A 20405-nucleotide genomic window follows, 5' to 3' on the forward strand; every position below is an offset into this window, starting at 1 on the left:
ATAATGATGTGAAACACTTTAATGTGCCACCAAAGGACAAGCATGTGAAATTTTGATACATCTAATAAGAAAGATGTGAGAGGTGCAAAAGTCAGTGAAGAGCTACCAAAATGAAGAGGTTGGTGGGCACAAATGGGCATTAAAATCAATATGCAATGTTCACTATGCAGTCTTTGAGTATGTACAGAAAACATCAAAAGGCCCTTCTTCTAAGGTTAAGTTAGAATTTGTTAGAAAGGAAAGTGAATCAATTGGTGATGATCGAAATAAAGTTCATGGGAGGTGTCAGTCCTGCTGATGTATTTGTAATCAACTTTATCATTTGCAGTTTGAGATACAGTTGTCACCAACAATAAAGAAACATGTGTAAAAGCTTTGTCATATAGTGTTTGAGTCTGTGCTGCAGGCCCATAAGTGGCATAAATTGTAGTCCCAGATGAAACTCGAAAAATTGGAGAATGTGCTATATCAAAGCCACCCACTGAAACATCATTGAAGATTATGAAGTAGAAGTCACATCATCTGTGTCTACAGATTCCTACTTCCCATGGTGGGTCATGAGTCGCTTCGGTGGATGATGATGTTAAAATGGTGGAAATGCACTGTCATGCAAAAGAAATTCAAATATGTGCCGGGCAGTGACAACAAATGAACAATTGTCTGACACCTGGAGCAAGTTGTAATTTTATGAAAAGCAAGAGTATAGTATCTGAAAATGTTTCCTACCACGTCCACTCCAGTACAGAGAATTAGCATTAGCTTGCAACGGTTCCAGTTTTGAAGTAGCCTGTTGGGAACTCTGGCACCGCCAGATGAGCTGGCTTGAAAATACTACTCTGTAGGTCATTTGTTATGGTCCCATGGGCCATGATGGGATTAAAACAAAAAGCAGTCCATGCACTGGCCTTGTCAAGCCGGCTCATCCGGCAGTGCCAGAGTTTTCACAGTGCCTGACAGGCCACTCCAACATTGAATGCTGTAGAATAGAATATGAAGTACTCATCTGCACAACAAGAGCACAAGCAGCACCAGCCTCGTAATGAACAGAACAAGCGTAAATCCCAAAAATCAATTTGAAGTCATAGTTGCAAAACATGAAGAAATATAATCAAACACAGTATTGGAAACCTGGCTAAGTCGAATACCGGCTAAGGCAAAGGAAATCATGTGGTGTGGGTAATACAAAGGGAACCTTGTATGTGGGGTGAGTATCAATACATTCAGTCACTGTTCTGAAGCAGTGTATGAAATACAAATCAGCAGATGAAATAAGGATAATATCTTTTTTGGGGTAAAAGAGCTGTTATTTATAAAGTGTATCAAAATTATTTGAAGTCAAATCAACATAACTCAGTCACAGCAAGTGAAACCCACAACACCTTAATGGTGCTTAGGCAGTGATAACACACAAAATCCAGATTTAAAGGCGCAGCTACAATCTTTCACATAAAAAAGATAAGATGTAGTTGGGTCAAAACATGTGGAGCAGCCCCAAGGTGGCATATTTAACTACACTAGTAGAATGCACAAAGTGAGTGTACAGTAATCGGATCACAAACCGATGTATTAGCTTCCGGATTTTCATAAAATGCACTCCTAATAAGTGGTTTATTTTCTAATAAACAATGATGTTGGTATCCGAAGGCCAATAGTGTTGAAGAGATTAATTATGGTGTTTCTGAAATAACCCTAAAGATTGTAGTTTAGAATAGTGTGTACATTTAAAGGTAAATACAGGGAACAAACCAATATCGTGCTTAAGTCATGAGATCTGTGTTTGTTCATCAGGGAGCAATCAAACATCAAAACTCCAATTTTTACAATGATAAAGTATAATATAATATGCATCTAGAAGGGACATTGGTCTATGACTGCATTAAGCCTACGTGGTACAAAGACAAGAATCATTTACTAATGTTGAGGGATTTCTGTGTATTTTGAGGGTTTGCAAAACCCAATTTAACTCTGTACGGTCAAGGTTTTGTAACTGTTCTGCCTAAAAAAGAATGCAAGTCTTCTTTTAGGAGATTAAACACCGAAGAGGGTATTTATTTTTGTTCACAGATGACACCTTACCAAACAATGCAGTAAAATCTGTGGTATCACTTGAGTTCTCTATGATAGATGCAACTGAATGTGCCTGACCCATAACTATCAGAGTTTTCCATGCTTAGCATAGTGACAGCAAGTGTAAATCTTTGTAACATCAATATAACTAGCTAAGGACCATGAAACCTACCTTGAAAGCACTCGGTGCACTAGTCTGATTGTAAGGACTGAATTGAAATGACTTTTAAAGCATACCTTGAGGTAACAAATATACCATTATCAATTAATTCATTACCGTCTTGTATCATGTGTCAATTTTGGAAGAGGGAATAATTATTTTGACATGCTAACAGAGTGTGCATGCCTACCTGCACTGAAAGCCCTCACAGGTCTGCACATGCAGCACGTGCTGCACCTGTTTAAAGCAGGGCTCATCACAATGATGCTGCAGATGCTCCACCTAAATTCCACTAACCACTAGGGAGAGAGTTGGCTCAGGAAGAGGGACACAAGCAAATTACTTTCCATTTAGCAGAATCTCTTCAGACACGCCCAGCTGCTACTGCCCACAATGTTATGGTAAATGTCCTTTTAGTACGCGGATCTATTTTTCCTTTGAGGGTTCCTGTTACCTCATTAGAAGTGAGAAGCTTGTATTTGCATTTGAAAGGCAATCTCTGCTATGTCATCCACTGAGCTTTTTAACCATTGAGTGCCTACAAGAAAAAGGCAGATAGTCAACAACTGCTTTTTATTTGGGATTTCACCAGTCTGCCAAGTGGCACTTTGAACTATGATACCATCTTTCATTCCTGAATTTTCAGCCAACAGCACATTGCCTTGTGTGGTTTGTACTTTTCCTTTTAACACTCTCATTATGGGTTTCAAACTCCAGAATGCAAAGTGATGCTGGCTAAAATGCAGATATGGCTGATATGTGGCATTGTGCCATCTGTCAGCTTTTTGTTTAAACTTTACAAAATCATCTAGCCCACTCTAAAAACTGTTTCAAATGTAACACCAAAAGTTAACTCTATTCACATATTTTCTTTTACACACATAATTTAAAACAAGCATCTGCAATACAAATTGGTTTGTCTTTTGTGTAGTGGAGAGTTTTAAACCAAGCTTCACAACACAGCAAAGGTACAATATGAACAACAGCAGTGCAACCTTCCCTACCACAATGAATAATTAAAGGACAGGTGGATATAGAAGGAGGAACATCACACAGTTCTCATACACATATATGACAGTGCAGCTCAGGTACCAAACGTACTAAAGACGGAGTCAGAAGAGTCAAACTGCTGTTGTACGCACTCTATAAATAAACATAAACATACAAGAAGTACAACACGCCTGAAAGAAACAGTCAAACCTCGTATAAAATGTAACTAACACAGAATAATAAACCTTCATCTAACCAGGGTAGCTGATTGATCAGTGGGTTCCACTTCTAATACTGAGAAACATAGCATTTGAGAATACTACTGTTTGCTGATTTTAGTCTTCTTGTTATTGGTTCCATAGTTTGGGTGACATTATGGCGGTCATTCTGACTTCCGCCGCCCGCCAAAGTCCCGCCGTCAGAATACCGCTGCGCGGTCAAAAGACCGCCACGGTAATTCTGAGTTTCCCGCTGGGCTGGCGGGCGACCGCCAGAAGGCCGCCCGCCAGCCCAGCGGGAAACCCCCTTCCATGAGGATGCCGGCTCCGAATGGAGCCGGCGGAGTGGAAGGGGTGCGACGGGTGCAGTTGCACCCGTCGCGATTTTCAGTGTCTGCTTGGCAGACACTGAAAATCTTGGTGGGGCCCTGTTAGGGGGCCCCTGCAGTGCCCATGCCATTGACATGGGCACTGCAGGGGCCCCCAGGGGCCCCACGACACCCGTTACCGCCAGCCAGGTTCTGGCGTTCAAAACCGCCAGAACCAGGCTGGCGGTAAGGGGGTCGGAATCCCCATGGCGGCGCTGCCTGCAGCGCCGCCATGGAGGATTCCCCAGGGCAGCGGGAAACCGGCGGGACACCGCCGGTTTCCCGTTTCTGACCGCGGCTGTACCGCCGCGGTCAGAATGCCCATGGATGCACCGCCAGCCTGTTGGCGGTGCATCCGCAGTCCCCGGCCCTGGCGGTAGACAACCGCCAGGGTCGGAATGACCCCCTATGTCCCTTATGTCAACATGTATGTTTTTGCCTTGTTAAACTATCAGACCTATATTAAAGTTGTGTGTGGGTGACCTAGATGTGCTTTTACAGGTATTTTCGTACTACAGGGTTAAAAACAGGAGTGATGCTCACCAGATCCTGCTTCTGTTTTCTTTCAACATGTTTCGGCACATGAATATTTCCACAATAGGGTCAGGTACCATCCTCAGGACTGCTACTGTCCCATATTGACTACTGTGAAACAGCCCCGGTTCACAGGGCATGCTATCCAAGCTCATTCAATAGCCTTTACTTTTTTTGTAGGATATGGCTTCAGCAGTGGAACCACCCATCTTCAAAGAACAGGAAAACCCGGGGCAGAAACTGTGCAGGGTTCCCTCCTTCAGAAGATAGACATGTTTGTCAGCATCAGTGCAGGTTGTGCTTCCTCACAGAACAGGTACAACATGACAGATGCAAAAACAAGCTTGAAAATCTCACAAAATGCAACAAGTGGAACCTTCCATTACCTGCAGAACAGATCCAACATGGAGACTAGTTCAATCTTTCATTACTCACAGAAAGTGTCCTTTACAACATGTAGGTTTCCGACAGATTCATGGAGGGTGTGCTTTGAGAAGAAAGTATAGGTGAATGATTGAATGAATATGCCAGTTCTAACACAATTCTTAGAGGACATTCCACACCAGCATCTTCAAAATCCTGCTGCTTTCACTTGGAGACCCTAAATAAATAACTATGCTCTAGGCAGGCACATGGATGGCAATCTTTTTTGCCTGCGGATTTGAATGCATGCACATCAAACACTGTTGCAATCCCAGTTTGTGGGCTGCACTTGTTGAAAATATTGAGGTCCACCATTTCTTTTTTTTTAAATAATATTATTTTGCAGAAAAACACAACCAAAACCCAAGTCTGCATATTGCAGGATACCATATTAAAGTAGCAATTGGACTATCGGTATCGTCCCTCCAATCCTAAAGCCCTCCCTCACAAACAAAGGGCACTCGTCACTTGTGATCCTCAAAGGGACAACAATTATTGCAGGCACACCAAAACCTAAACATGTAGTCCGAGGTATACAGTATTTAAAAATAAAAAACACTTTAGTGCATGTAAGCAGGAAACAGTGTCTCTGCCCCATGTGTTTGCTAAAATTCAGGTCCACCATAGGGCCTGATTCGATTTCGGAGGACTGGTTACTCCGTAACAACGGTTATGGATATCCCGTCTGCCGAAATATAAATCCCATAGGAAATAATAGAATTTATATTTCAGAAGATGGGATATCCTGCACTGTTGTGACAGAGTGACCCGCCGAAATCTAAATCAGTCCCATAATGTTAAGTGAAACAGGTGCTTTCCAAATCTGACAACCAGATATTTGGACAACCTGATATTCTAATAAATACATAGCTGTATACTTTGCAATACGTAGTAGCAAAGAGGTTCCTTTAAATAATAAAAAGTATCACACCCAAAACCATTATAAAACTATGACAGCTTCTCTTTTAATAACTGTCCATGTGTGACATTGAACAATGTTCCCACTGTGCGTAATTGTAGATCCTGCATGAAGCCTTAGAATATTCGATTCTAAGGATGCACTTACTTTGCATATAGAATCCACATGAGCAAAGCACTCTGTCTATCACCTTCTCCACCACACTGTGGGCCTCATTATGACCCTGGCGGGCGGCGGAGGCCGCCCGCCAGGATCCCGCCCTCCAAATTACCGCGCCGCGGTCAAAAGACCGCGGCGGGTATTACGAGTTTTCCCCTGGGCTGGCGGGCGGTTCCAGTTAAACCGCCCGCCAGCCCAGGGGAAAACGACCTTCCCACGAGGATGCCGGCTCGTAATCGAGCCGGCGGAGTGGGAAGGTGCGACGGGTGCTACTGCACCCGTCGCGTATTTCACTGTCTGCAAGGCAGACAGTGAAATACATTTTGGGGCCCTCTTACGGGGCATGGGCACGGCAGGGGCCCCCAGGGGCCCCGCGACCCCCCCCTACCGCCATCCTGTTCATGGAGGCTTTCCCGCCATGAACTGGATGGCGGTAGGGGGGGTCAGAATCCTCATGGCTGCGGAGCGCGCTCCGCAGCCATGGAGGATTCCAATGAGCAGCGGAAAGTCAGCGGGAGACCGCTGACTTTCCGCTTCTGACCGCGGCTGAACCGCCGCGGTCAGAATGCTCATTGGAGCACCGCCAGCCTGTCGGCGGTGCTCCGGTGGCCGCCAGGGTCAGAATGACCCTCTGTGACTCTTAACTCCTGTTGATCAAGGATGTCTACAGAATGCTGTTGATATTTATGAGGCGAAGAGATACCTTAAGTAATATGCCACTGCATGTTCTACGCTTAACTCCAGTAGTGAGGGAATATACTTTATAAATATCTCTGTGGAACCCACCTTGTGTACTTTGGTGTGGAACTTATAGTTTATGACAACTAAACACACAAAAATATGATCACACATCCTGAATTACTTGTATAACTATCTCAAGCATCGTCTCCGTGCACTGTTTGAGGGAGATGAGATGTATTGTCTACTTGATTATAACTCATGTGTAGAACTGAAGATAACCAACCATGTTATTATTCTGTTGTTTCCTTGTAGGGGCAATTTGTGTGTTCATCTTAGAATTGTAATATCTTGTATGTGATATTTATTTATTCATAAAATTAGTAAGATAGTCCTATCTAAGGCTCCTTCTTGTTCCATCACAGACCACCCTTTCCAAATCAACAACCCTAAGTCTTAGAGTAGATTATATACATGTTCATAGTTCAAAGTTCACTGATACTCTTATTGCTTCTATAGATCCAAAGTCATTCAATACAAATCCATAAGAAAGGAATTGGTTTTGACAAGAGAATCCAAGATCCTTGTTGCAAGGACCTAGCTGCAGAAACATTGTATCCCATTTGTTTAGCAAAGATACCATGGAATACGAGGGAAGTTATACACAGATATTTAGGATGTTGCCGTCTACGCTATAGTTCACAACCTTCTAGGACATATAATTAATTGTTAGAAAGCTGTTGTGTAGCATGTTCTTCATGCATGCGCAGCCTCAGTCCAGACAGTGCTGACAAGACACTATGAATGCCAGCCTTTCTATTATTGAAAGAAACAGGGCATGAGCAGGTTTGGAGTATAGCTCCCTAACACTCTTTCCATATCAGGGGGCAAACAATGCCTGCAGCCCGCTTCTCACATGAATATACCAATCACCATAGTGATAAAAGTAAAATGCATTTATGTAATAAAATGAGTCCATAAAAAAGACTACCATCTAGAAAAAATGCATAACTTTTAAATCAGACACCATTTGTTTGACAAAATCACTATCTCATGGGCTCACAAAAGGTCCTTGGAGAAAGCATGTCTTTTAAGTTCAAATTTAAAAAGTATGGTACTTGCACAGTATCTGTTGGTCCCAGGATTAGGTAGTTGATATATATTCAACAGATTACATTTTTTTTGTAGAGACGCTGTGAGTTTCATAGGTGCTGCACCCCTTTGAACATGGTAAAATGACAAATATGCGTGCAGTTGGTTTTGACAGGAACTGAAGTTTGATGATCTGAAAATAGATGCAATGCAACTAGCACTGCAGTTCTCCACAAAATAAAGTTGATTACAGAGCTATCCCAGTATAAGTTCAAGGTAAAGACACACATACTTGAGACATTTCCTAAGGATGGTTATCCTAGTGTGTTGAAATCTCAGAGTGGCTGGAAGTGTTAAGATTTATGTTACAGGAGCAGGCCCTTTAGAAAAACAAATTACGGAATAAGATGGAAGTGTCCTTGTCAAGGGGAGCTCCTGACTCTAGGCCTGCTTAGGATACTGACAGCTCAATGACAGGAATATCCAGAGCAGGAGACTAGGCAATGATGAAAGCCTGCGAGCAGAGTTAATACAAGCTTGTGACTCTTCACTGAAGGTGGCGGAAACAATGTACATCTCCCCTTCTCCCCAATTACTGGAAAAGGTTGGCTATAAGCAGGTTCAAATGTTTCCTTTTCATGCATTTACTCTTGTACAAGCTCATCTGGTGTTGGTGTCCAAAAAGCACTTTCAGCAGATATCGGGCAGCTTACTGAGAGTCTTATATCTCAGAGTAGTGTTTTGTGGTCTCTTGAAGGTCATGTAATCAGGACGTAAATTAAGTTACTACGACTCTGCAACCTGCCCTCAAAGTCGCACTGGTTGATCTGAAATGAGCATAGTAGTGTTAAAAAAACGAATTGGTGTTGGGTTCTGGAGAACATTTCTCAACGGATTACTGAGGGCTCTTGACATCAACACTTTCTTTAGGGCTCAGTGCGCTGTTTTGAATATTCTGTTCATCTGAGGATGGAACAGATGTGAGAATTACAATTGCATCGCCACACATGAATTTCTGTGAAAACCAGCTCAGTATTTGAAATGTGCAAACTGCTACTAAAGACCACTCATCTTTTGTGATTCTGCAAAAGGTTGCAGTGCTTTGTAGCCAAACGCCCGATAAATCTGGAACAAGAATCTACAGTAGTGAAAATATACTTGCATTGACTGACAGGAGAAGTGGCACTACAACATGTATTATTCAACCTGATTTGCCATAAACACCCTCCATTAGCTTGTTGCAGCAGGGCGAATGTAGAGGCTGTGCCAGCATGAGCCAAGGCCAATCCCTAATAGGCCTCTTTAATAAGATCCTGTCTTTGTAAATCATTTGGTATGTATCTGTCCTGACTCCAAGATTAGACACTGTTGGCATTCCTTGAAATCCCAGATTATATTTTGATTTGGCCAGCACACCTTTTGGTATTCTGTGTTTTTAAAATCAATGTCTGGGTAGACTTTCCTTTCAAATCTGGTTACATCTGAAAACGTTTGGGTTGTTAGCAGTGTTTTTGTGATTGAATCCCCTGTAGTGTTCCCGTGTGAGCTTAGTCCATAAGCCATCTGATGTGCCATACTGTGTTGCACATGCACAAGAGATAGGCTGTTCTGTGGCATTGTTACTTTTTCCTACACATATTTTGCCTTTATTGGCTTTCTCTTGGGGTGTTTGTTATAATTTTTCTGCCATTCAACATTAAAGCTCTGGTCACAGGAATATGAATCTGACACAATCTGAGTGAGAATATTTGGCTCTGCTTTCAGCGGGGCCAATATGATAAACTTTTATGGTTTTTACTGAATTTTTAAAAACAGAACAATATTAGCATTATTTATCATACATCAGCAAATTCTACTGGATTCATCAAAATAAATGCAAACAGTACATAACAAGGGCTACAAACCACTTGACATTGGGCCAATAAAAAATACCTGTATCTGTGGGTGGGGGAGTCACCTAATGTTTTAGTAAACGTATGCAATGGCTGAAAGTCTGAGCCTTGACATTTCCCCCTAGTCTGCTACATATGCATCTAGATATCTGTGTTTTGTCCCGGTCATGGATGAGCTTACTTGTCTATATAAACTATGTTACTTGAATCGAATAGTATTATATGTGAAAGGTCTGGATTGGTTTGTTGATATTATAAAAATACCTGATTCCTGAGTATAGCGTCATATTGAAAATGTATGTTGGCTGCCAAATGAGCGGCGGCCCACTGCACCCATCTCGTGCATAATGCTTTGGAATTCGGTACGCTAGCCTTTGTGGTAGCATCCCAAATGGTTATTGGAAGCACAATGAATATATTTTCCCCTGGGTTGCTAGCCACTCCTTAATATTTATTTGTACTGCTGTTGTTAATTTTCCACAGGTCTAAATGTCTCTTTTGCAGAGCAGAGATGTGATGGAATACATTTTTCATGTCTTTCATTGTAAAGTACATAAATAAAGGCAAATGTAGTGGTGGAATTCACTTATGTAACTAGCTTTAATTTTAAGCTGCTTGGTTGTCTGCATGCAGTTCTTTTAATATTGTATTATCTTCTGTCCAGTCTTATTAACTATAAAGTGGCTTAAACCACTAAAGAGTGTCGCAGTTATGTACAGCCAGAATTTGAGAACCTCATTAGGGCTTGAAGTTTGAGTGTATTTTTAGGTTTTAATCCAGCCCTTTCTCTTCACCCCCAAGAAAAAACACACTAGGAACAACATTTAGTATTTTCTAAAACAGGTTTTGCTAGAATGGTTAGCATTCTAAGTACTTGATTAAGATACTCTTACGTCATCATCTGTGATGTAAATTTCATCAATATACGAAGCCACTTTTGGAACTCTTTCTAGGAGTTTCATCACTACAGAGTTGAATATGTCTGGACTGTTTTTATACCCTCGCGACAAACAAGTCATTGCAAAATGAGGCCACACATGGGTGAAGGTGGCTCATTCTTGGGCCGTAGTTTAGCTGAAGATATTGTTTGGCACATCAAGAATTATTTTTATATTTTTACAAACTACATTTGGCATTACCCCAGTACTATGTGTATGCTGCGCTGCATGTGATCAGGTATATTTTTTTCAGTTTTCTGTATTATAGTACCAAATGTTGAGTATTGTGTTTGAAAATTAGCACTATTAGGTTTTCCATGGAAGAATAACAGAAAACAATCACCTCCTGACATGAATAAATGATTATCTATATGAAGTTTGGAATGTGGCTTTTGGAGATATGTTGGTTGAACGTGTAGATCATTTTATGAAAAAACAATGTGCAGAGTTGCCTCTGTCGCAAACTGAATGTTTTTTTACATGGAGGTGGGGGGGAAGGTTTCCTTGCCGGTTGCCGGTTTGCTGGCAAATAAATTCTGCCCAATTAGAGAAAATGCTTAATTTATAATTCCCTTGGCTTTGGGCATACGTATGATAAAAAAATTATTTAATTATATGCTTTAACAAATGTACCGAATAGTCTTTTCTATAGCTTCTTTTTAAATTTGAGTTATGTGGATCTGTTCTGGTTTATTTGCATGGCCAATGAAAATTTCAAACTGAACATTTTCAATAGTTGAGTCATTTTGGAATATCCTTGAGCCTACAATAATCTCCACTGTGCTAACAATGCCATTTCACAAGTCCTCCCTATCAGGAGAATCCTATTTCCCTCAAGCCATTTTCTTCTCAGTATTCAATCCCACATTTCCATTCATTTTTTAAATCTTTTTTCTGAATTGAATCCCTCTACTCTCTTTTATCAGTCCCCTTCTTTGCCCCACTGCTGAGCTGATTGCTGCTTGAATTTTTCCATTGGGAAGAATACTGATTTAAGTATAAACCTGCTATAACATAAAGTGGCTATACTTTCTGTAGGTTTTTTTATTATTATTTTTAAATAAAATCCCCAGTTTATAACCCCTACAGTACTCTCCTCCTAGGATACCCTACAAGCTCAGTCCCTATTTGTATCTAAATCTTTTTAGAATATTCTCTGATTCTGTTTATGGGTTACACTAAGGTTTGTTCAGTCGGGTGCCAATGACATCTGTTCCTTCAGAATTGTAGACTTGTGATATTCTTGTGTGCAATTCAACTTCTCTGTGTGCGAAAGGCCCATCTATGGGCCCATATCTAATTGACATCGCTGCTATGCCTTCAATAGGACTCCGTATTATTCAGAAACTACTCCACTGTTCCAGGTCAGTTGTATTCTAAGATTGAAGCCCCGTGAAATAAATTGCATATCTGTAGTGATAATTAAAGTTATATCTGTAGTGACAGTTTGCCATATGGCATCCTTGGAGTGCCTTATGGTATCTCGTAAGAGTTCGCTCTTGGAAGCCCTGCCTAGGTTTTGTGACGATTTTCCTTGACCAGTGGTCGAGCCACAAGTGATGGTACACATCGTATAACACAAGATCAGCATCAGATATGCAAAACCTAATCCCCAAATTGTTTGTTTCATTACTCAAGGTTATACATCTGATGATTCTATGTGGTGAGAAATTGAAAAAAGTGTATAACACTGCATTTGCATACTTGTGCTTAGCACCACACTAATGAAAGTTAAGGGAATTAAACTTATTTTCTTTTTTTTAAATTGGGAAGTATCATAACGTTACGACCAAAGACAAATAGAAAAGCATTACAAATCCAAACTCATACAAAAAAAGAAATATACAGCTAGATAAACAAGCATTTGCAATGCAACCGGTCTCGCGTTTGCTTGAGCTAGAGCAATTAGCATTGTAAACTCCTAACCTGACTTTTCCTGCCACATACATTGAAAATTAAAATAAAACAGTTTCACATAACAAACTGGACTTTTCTTGCCATATAAACTGAAAAGTAAAAGTTTCACATACTGACGGCCGCCATCAGTGCAAAGCAGACACACAAAGGAAAATAAAAGTTCACGCGTAGTGAAACCTATCGGCAAAAGTGTAATTATCCATGTAACCAGCAAAAGTGCAATTATCTACGTAACCTGCAAAAGTGCAATTAACTATGTAACAGGGTCGATGTCATGCAAAGCGCTAGACTTCTTCCCAGCGAGATCGTGCTGCGAAAAAGGAGAAAAAGTAGTCCAGAATCCGGACAGAAAACGTAGAGCTTCGTATGGTTTCAGTACTTGGGCACTGCGCTCGAGGAGGGATAAACACCGGAAAAGGTATGACTTATGCTTGCCTTTTCACTAATGAAAACAAGCAGATTTTAAAAGGCAAGCTCACGAACCAGTGAAAGACACTGATGTGACATGGGCGTGGTTTGAAGCCCAAAGAGAGATTACAACACAGGACACAACGCTTTGCGCTCGCCCATCAAAAAGGAATGTAACTATTTCTCTTGCCATAAATTATATAACGGCATGAAGATAATCTCATTAAAATGAAATCTCATGGCAGAGATCTGAAACTCATCGAATATCATGAAGGTAGCCTGGCAAAAAAAAAGCAAATCTTTCTCTGATCATTTGTCTAGGCTCACACAATTTCCGTCTATCTGGATGTGTCTTAATAGTAGTGAGCTCAGCCAAAAGTCAAGGATAAACTTCTGCCACTGGCCTTGAGGTCTGGTGGTTCCCTTTGGAGCCAAGCTCTAGCAGTACCCACCCAGGCAACCGTGATGGCGAAACTATAGATACTAGTAAATGAAAAGTGTACACTGTTCCAAAAAAGTTCTATCTACAGAGACGACTAGCATCGGTCTTATGATAGGAGTGCCCTCAAGCGTCGATGAAGACGCGAAGCATCATCATCGGGCTAACTCCTCGTCAGAACGGCACTGCAATATCTGACGGGTCACCACACATCTGGTGGTGGCACTAAACCGAAGATGGTAACGCAGATCCAATGGTATCTGCAGTACGTGCTGACAGTGAAGGGAGAGGAGAGTAAGAAGTGGGTTAAAATTGGCTCTGGACACTCAGTATCTAAATGTAATTACTCAAAGTAGCAATCAGGCCAAGATTAAGAACAATAGAGGAGTATTTGGAGGACATGAATGGTCACCGATACTCCTACATAAAGGATAAGGAAGAAAAATATTCTATCCTAACACTCAGGGGTCGACATGTTTCGCGCCTTAGTGGTCAAAAAATGATCCAGTGGCGCTTCATCAGGACCGTGATTGATAACTTTTCCTACAAAAAGGTATAGTAAGTGCTAAAAGGTCACTTACTATGTGTAGACTAATCGTCAGAGTCAGTCAAACAGTAGGTCGCCCTATAGAAGAGACAGAAAATAACAAGACATACGTTGGTGTCATAGCACAAATAAATGAACCGTAATACAAGAGATAAACATCATCCCCTAAAAAAGTTATTATCGTCAGACACAATAGACATGACATAGAAGGCTTACCATCCCATGTGGAAATCAGGCATCTTAGGGACGCGTAAACCTCAGACCAAAGGAGAATGCACTATATGTAGAAGAATGGCAGTAAAGTATGTTTGTAGAACAATAATGTCACATATAGTGCATAGGGACATAAGATCATGCACAATTGAAAATGTGTTCCAACATCCACCAAAAGTGTCGAAATCACTCTGTTAACATTATGTATAAAGAAAATTACATGTCAGCAGAGGTAACCGAAAAACTTGAGTAACCTTACTGGCAGCAGTCATGGACAAAGAAACTTCTATATTAAATAAGCATGCAGAGTTCTGAATATTAGGGAGACCCGTGAGGGGAGTAGATGCATGATGATAGTATCAGTAAAATAACATATAAACCAAGGTCTCTTGTGCAGAAAAAGGGGAAAGAGAAACACACACGCCGCAGAACGCGTGAATATGCAAATACTGAAAAGCATAAAAGCCGACAGTACGGCTGATGCTGAATCAACTGTGCCCGTCAGTGGCAGGGCCAGTGTCAGCAGTTTGTAAACGCTCCTCAAATGCGGCCGGCACTCGCCTTCGGGTGCGGACCGCACCGACAACATAGAAGAAATGCTGGTAAAGAGAGGGCGTCTCAGCAAGGATTGACCGAGCCCAAAAACAGTAATAAATGCAAAAAAAACGAATGGCTGCAGGACTTACATGATCTCTTCCTGTAGTCCTTTCTTCACCTACCCGAGGACGCGTACCTGAAAATCAAGGCACCGGACGTCCGGGAGGTGTTAATTAGACTCGGGCCATTCGCCGGAGCAGGGAACACCATCGTAGTGGAAAGTAAACACTAAAAAGAGACTAACACGAGAGTGCACCAAGTGAAAAAATGGCGGCCATCTTTGCAACGAAAAAGGGGAGCCGGTCCAGGACATGAAAATGGTAATCCCCAAAGTCACAAATAGTCACAGAGTCAGCCAAAAATCAGATAGACTCGAGGGGAATAAATAAACCTCATTGAGGTTTAAGAAACTGTACAGATATGATCCAGAAAGAAGGAAGTAATGTCGCAAAAAACGGATAAAAAGGATTATCCCAAGACAAAGAACAGTTGTTAAAAATAGATTGTCAAAAATAGATTAAGGTGATAGGATCCACAATGGAATATCATCATTGAGTCCCTCGTTGGATGTCTTAAGTTTATAAATCCAACGCTGTTCAATCCTGAACAGATATTTAGGGTCATTATCATTGCGTTTAGGCACCTGTAGAACTGTCCACCGCAGATCGTCAGGGCCATGGTTCGCTTCCAGAAAATGCGAGCTTAATTTGGTGGTGATGCGAGAACACCTGATGTTACTACGATGTTCGTTAATTCTTTGTTTGACGGGTCTGGTCGTCATGCCCACATATTGTAAGTCACAAGGACACGTAATCAAGTAAATACAGTGTCGAGTGTTGCAATTCGTGGGTTTAGTCAACTGCCATGTGCCAACATGTTTAAGATCCAGTACGTCTGCCTGATGGGTAAGTGGGCAGACATTACAAGAGCCGCAGGGAAAATGCCCGGAAACCGGAGGTAAATTCCATAGGATGGACTGTTCCCGTGAACTGCCTTGTGTATGCGGCCGTGTATGGACGACTAAGTCCCTAATGTTGGGAGATCTCTTGAATGCAAACAAAGGTCTATCAATGTGTGTCCCGCCACTTTGTAGAATGTTCCATCTTTTATTGATGAGTTTTTTAACAGTGTTTGACATAAGAGTATAAGTAGATACACATGTCAATCGCGCTTGTTCTTCCCGCAAAGTGGGTGCTAAGAGGGCTTCTCTATGATTATGGCGGGCTCTCTTATAAGCTTGATTGATGATCTTAGTAGGGTAGTGGCGGTGCCATAGTTTGTTCTTCAAGTTGCGTGCCTGGGTTTCAAATAGTTGGGCTGTGGAACAATTACGACGCAGCCTCAAGAATTGGCCAAATGGAAGATTATCACGAAGGGCCTTTGGATGGTGGCTCTCATACAGGAGTAAACTGTTCCGATCAGTAGTTTTATGATACATATCGGTCACTAGTTTTCCGTTCACAATTTGTACCATTCAGTCCAAAAACGGGACTTGTTTAGTGGAGACGTGTGCTGTGAATCTCAAAAAAGGATCCAACGTGTTAATCCAGTTAGTAAACACGTCAATGGTCTGTAAAGGACCTTGCCAGATAATAAGAATGTCATCAATATATCGACGCCATAATCTAATGTTGTCGAAGAAAGGGTTAGATGTCGGTAAGATAAACAGTTTCTCAAACTGGTACATATAGAGACATGCCAAGCTTGGAGCAACCGTACTACCCATTGAAGTCCCTCGAATTTGATGATACAGAGAATCTTCAAATTGAAAATAGTTTTGCGTCATAGCCAGGGAAGCGCAGTGCATTACAAAAAGCACAGGGGTTGGTGAGGTCCAAGGGCATTTGAGAAGGGCTGTCTCAACCACCTGTAAGGTGGCTGTCTGAGGAATGTTAGTGTACAGGGACTCAACGTCTAAAGTAATCAGGGCCTTGACCGAAGTAGTAGAATGAATGACCTCAATTAAGTTTAAGACGTCTTTAGTATCTTTGAGATAAGTGCTGGAATTCTTCACTAGAGGTTGAAGAAATGAATCACAAAAAGTGGATAGTGGTTCCAACAATGACCCAATACCGGACACAATAGGCCGTCCAGGTGGAGGGAAAGTTCCCTTGTGGATTTTAGGGAGGCAGTAGAAGTATGGGGTCCAGGGATGGGTAGTAACCAAAAATTCAGCTTCCCTAGAAGTAATCCAAGCATTCCCCTTAGCCTCTTCAACCATCATTTTAATCTGGGACTGTAATGACTTGGTAGGATCCCGGATCAGGGGAGCATAGTAAGTAGTGTCGCTCAAAAGACGGAGACATTCCTGCCTATAGTCTACTGAGTCCATAATGACTATTGCTCCACCTTTGTCAGCTGGTTTAATAACTATAGAGAGATCGTTGGCCAGAGTCTTAAGCGCCTCTCGTTCAGGGGCAGGTAAATTGATGAATGGCCGCTTAGGAATGGTCTGTTAAAGATCTGCCAAGACAGCTTTTTCAAACGCAAGTACTTCACAAGGAAGTGAGTTAGCTGGAGGCATGAAAGTGGAAGGTCTTTTCAAACCTGTGTCATTGCTGGGGGAGGGTGCAGGTCGATCTTTGAAGAAAAAGTGTAAACATACTTTTCTAAAGAATTGGGACAGCTCACAATTTAAGCAGAACGTTTCCTCTGCGGGCGTGGGAACGAAACCAAGACCACGGTTCAGGACTCTTGATTCCTGTACACACAATTGTCTGTGTTATAGATTCACCACTAGGTCTTCGGAGGAGCTGTCTTGTTCTGGCTCCGGGTGACCATTTGTGGTTCTTCGTGGCCCCAATGTACTCTCCTGCCTCTTCCTCTCCTTCTGCCTCTTCCTCTGCCGGGGCCGCGGCCTAAAAAAGGTCCAAATGGTGGTATTGGGCGCGGTTGAAAAAATGGGTAAGGAGGTTGCCAGAAGAGTGGTTGGTTCTGGGGATATTGGGGAAAGTTGTAAAAAGGTGGGTGCACGCTCTCATCAGTGCTCCAACCATCAGAGGAGGAGCTGCTGCTGTAGTTCTGTGTCTTCTTATAAGACACGGAGGATTCGTCTGATGACCGGGACTGAGTGTCAGTCTCGAAGTCATCTTTGATATATGGATAGACCTTCTCCCGATCAAATTTGGCAATGTCTTTTTGTAATTTGGAAATTTTTTGTTGTCTGAGGAACTCTTTGGTTTCACTGAGTTCCGCATTAATCTCCGAAAGACGACTCTTAAAGGCCGCTAAGGTAACTTGTTTTAATTGAACTTTCAATACAATTGATGCTTTTCAGTATTTGCATATTCACCGTGTTCTGCGGCGTGTGTGTTTTTCTTTCCCCTTTTTCTGCACAAGAGACCTTGGTTTATATGTTATTTTACTGATACTATCATCATACATCTACTCCCCTCACGGGTCTCCCTAATATTCAGAACTCTGCATGTTTATTTAATATAGAAGTTTCTTTGTCCATGACTGCTGCCAGTAAGGTTACTCAAGTTTATCGGTTACCTCTGCTGACATTTAATTTTCTTTATACATAATGTTAACAGAGTGATTTCGACACTTTTGGTGGATGTTGGAACACATTTTCAATTGTGCATGATCTTATGTCCCTATGCACTATATGTGACATTATTGTTCTACAAACATACTTTACTGCCATTCTTCTACATATAGTGCATTCTCCTTTGGTCTGAGATTTACGCGTCCCTAAGATGCCTGATTTCCACATGGGATGGTAAGCCTTCTATGTCATGTCTATTGTGTCTGACGATAATAACTTTTTTAGGGGATGATGTTTATCTCTTGTATTACGGTTCATTTATTTGTGCTATGACACCAACGTATGTCTTGTTATTTTCTGTCTCTTCTATAGGGCGACCTACTGTTTGACTGACTCTGACGATTAGTCTACACATAGTAAGTGACCTTTTAGCACTTACTATACCTTTTTGTAGGAGAAGTTATCAATCACGCTCCTGATGAAGCGCCACTGGATCATTTTTTGACCACTAAGGCGCGAAACATGTCGACCCCTGAGTGTTAGGATAGAATATTTTTCTTCCTTATCCTTTATGTAGGAGTATCGGTGACCATTCATGTCCTCCAAATACTCCTCTATTGTTTTTAATCTTGGCCTGACTGCTACTTTGAGTAATTCAATTTAGATACTGCGTGTCCAGAGCCAATTTTAACCCACTTCTTACTCTCCTCTCCCTTCACTGTCAGCACGTACTGCAGATACCATTGGACCTGTGTTACCATCTTCGGTTTAGTGCCACCACCAGATGTGTGGTAACCCGTCAGATATTGCAGTGCCGTTCTGACGAGGAGTTAGCCCGATGATGATGCTTCGCGTCTTCATCGACGCTTGAGGGCACTCCTATCATAAGACCAATGCTAGTCGTCTCTGTAGATAGAACTTTTTTGGAACAGTGTACTCTTTTCATTTACTAGTTCATGCTTAGGGAGAACGTACACTGGACCATTATTCTCCCAGTCCCTCCTCTTGTTTGAAACTATAGATACCCCTAAAATTACATGGTACGTTAAAAGGCCCACAATAATCAGTTTAGAGTCCCAGCGAACATCTATGTCCATCAAGTTATTCAGCTTGTTAAAAACTATTGACCAGAATAATAGCAAAGAGGGGTAAGTGGCAACAATAGGCGTAGTTGTCATCTAAGCCCTAGCGGCAGAAGCAATAGGAGTTCAGCCTAGAGCCCATTTTAAGCAGGCCTTGGGACGTATAGTACGTAATGTGTACACATTTTAAATGAAGGAATTATCAAATGAGATACATTAAGAAATTTCTCGGCTAACACATTAGAGAGCCTTATATGTGCTGAGGGACATAAACTGACAGTTTTTTAAACCACTTATTTGCAATTCAATCAAAATGATACACCCATGACCGATTATACATAAGAATATGATAAAAAATGTCTATCTCACCGCGTTTGGGCCCATTACAAAAACAGCGCAGTAATGAATTCTGCGCCAGAAAAAAATAAGTGAGCTGGCAAGTGGCTGAAATAAGCAGGACGTAATGATAAAAAGTCTGCTTACGCACCCCACCTAAGTAGTTCCTTGAATGTAAGAAGAGTACTGCAGTAGGGTGGCCACAGAGGATACTATGATGTGGGCATATGTCATTTTATTCTGTTTATTTTATGCAGGCGTCAAAATGAGAATTTACAACTTTTCAACAGAAAATAAACTTTTGGTATGTGTATAATCTTTAGTCCCTTTTGGTTTGGTTTTAGTCCCCTTTTTCTTCCTTTTCTTATTCTTTGTCTCTTTTTCTTCACAGGAAGTTTCACCGTCCTTGAAGGAGCTCGTCAACCGGGTTCATGGGGAATAAAAGAAAGTAAAGGTCCCGGCTCAGGTAAGCGGTCTTTTATACATACACATTCTTCCTTTCTAATGTTATCTTTTCCTATCTGCATGCATCCTCTGCGTTCCTCCAGGGGACACTGCTATCCTTGCCGTCCACGTTCGTGGCTCCCCAGTCCTCTTGGGTCATTTCCTCGGACGCAGCAGCTAATGGTCACTTCTCCTGCCTCTCTGTCTTTTTCCTCGGGTCTCCATCGCTCCCCGGTGGTCCCATGTCCTGCTCCGGTACTCCTCTCTTTTTCTTTTGTTTGTTCCCCTTCTTCAAGTACGTCGGTACGCTTCCCTACGTGTATCGACATAATTCGGCCGATCCTCCCCCTGGGGCACCGACCCGGCGACTCAGGGTTTTCCAGGCCATAATCGATGGACCCTGGTAGAGCCTCCTTGCTACAAGTACCTTCATCAAGGAGCTAGCCAAGCCTTTCCATGTCAACGGGCCACCAGAAATTAATATAATCGATGGG

General features: G+C 41.8%; 1 long non-coding RNA gene across 2 annotated transcripts in view; it reads left to right on the plus strand.

Annotated features, from left to right (window-relative positions):
• Positions 1-19933, plus strand: part of LOC138258686 (uncharacterized) — an 89925-nt gene extending 69992 nt beyond the window's left edge. For both annotated transcript variants that reach the window (XR_011198499.1, XR_011198500.1), the window contains exons 3-4: positions 19725-19771; positions 19859-19933. This is a non-coding gene — a long non-coding RNA (uncharacterized lncRNA). The remainder of the gene's footprint in view (positions 1-19724; positions 19772-19858) is intronic.
• The last annotated feature ends 472 nt before the right edge of the window (positions 19934-20405 follow it).

The sequence above is a fragment of the Pleurodeles waltl genome, chromosome 9 (assembly GCF_031143425.1).
Source record: "Pleurodeles waltl isolate 20211129_DDA chromosome 9, aPleWal1.hap1.20221129, whole genome shotgun sequence".
Lineage (NCBI taxonomy): Eukaryota > Metazoa > Chordata > Amphibia > Caudata > Salamandridae > Pleurodeles > Pleurodeles waltl.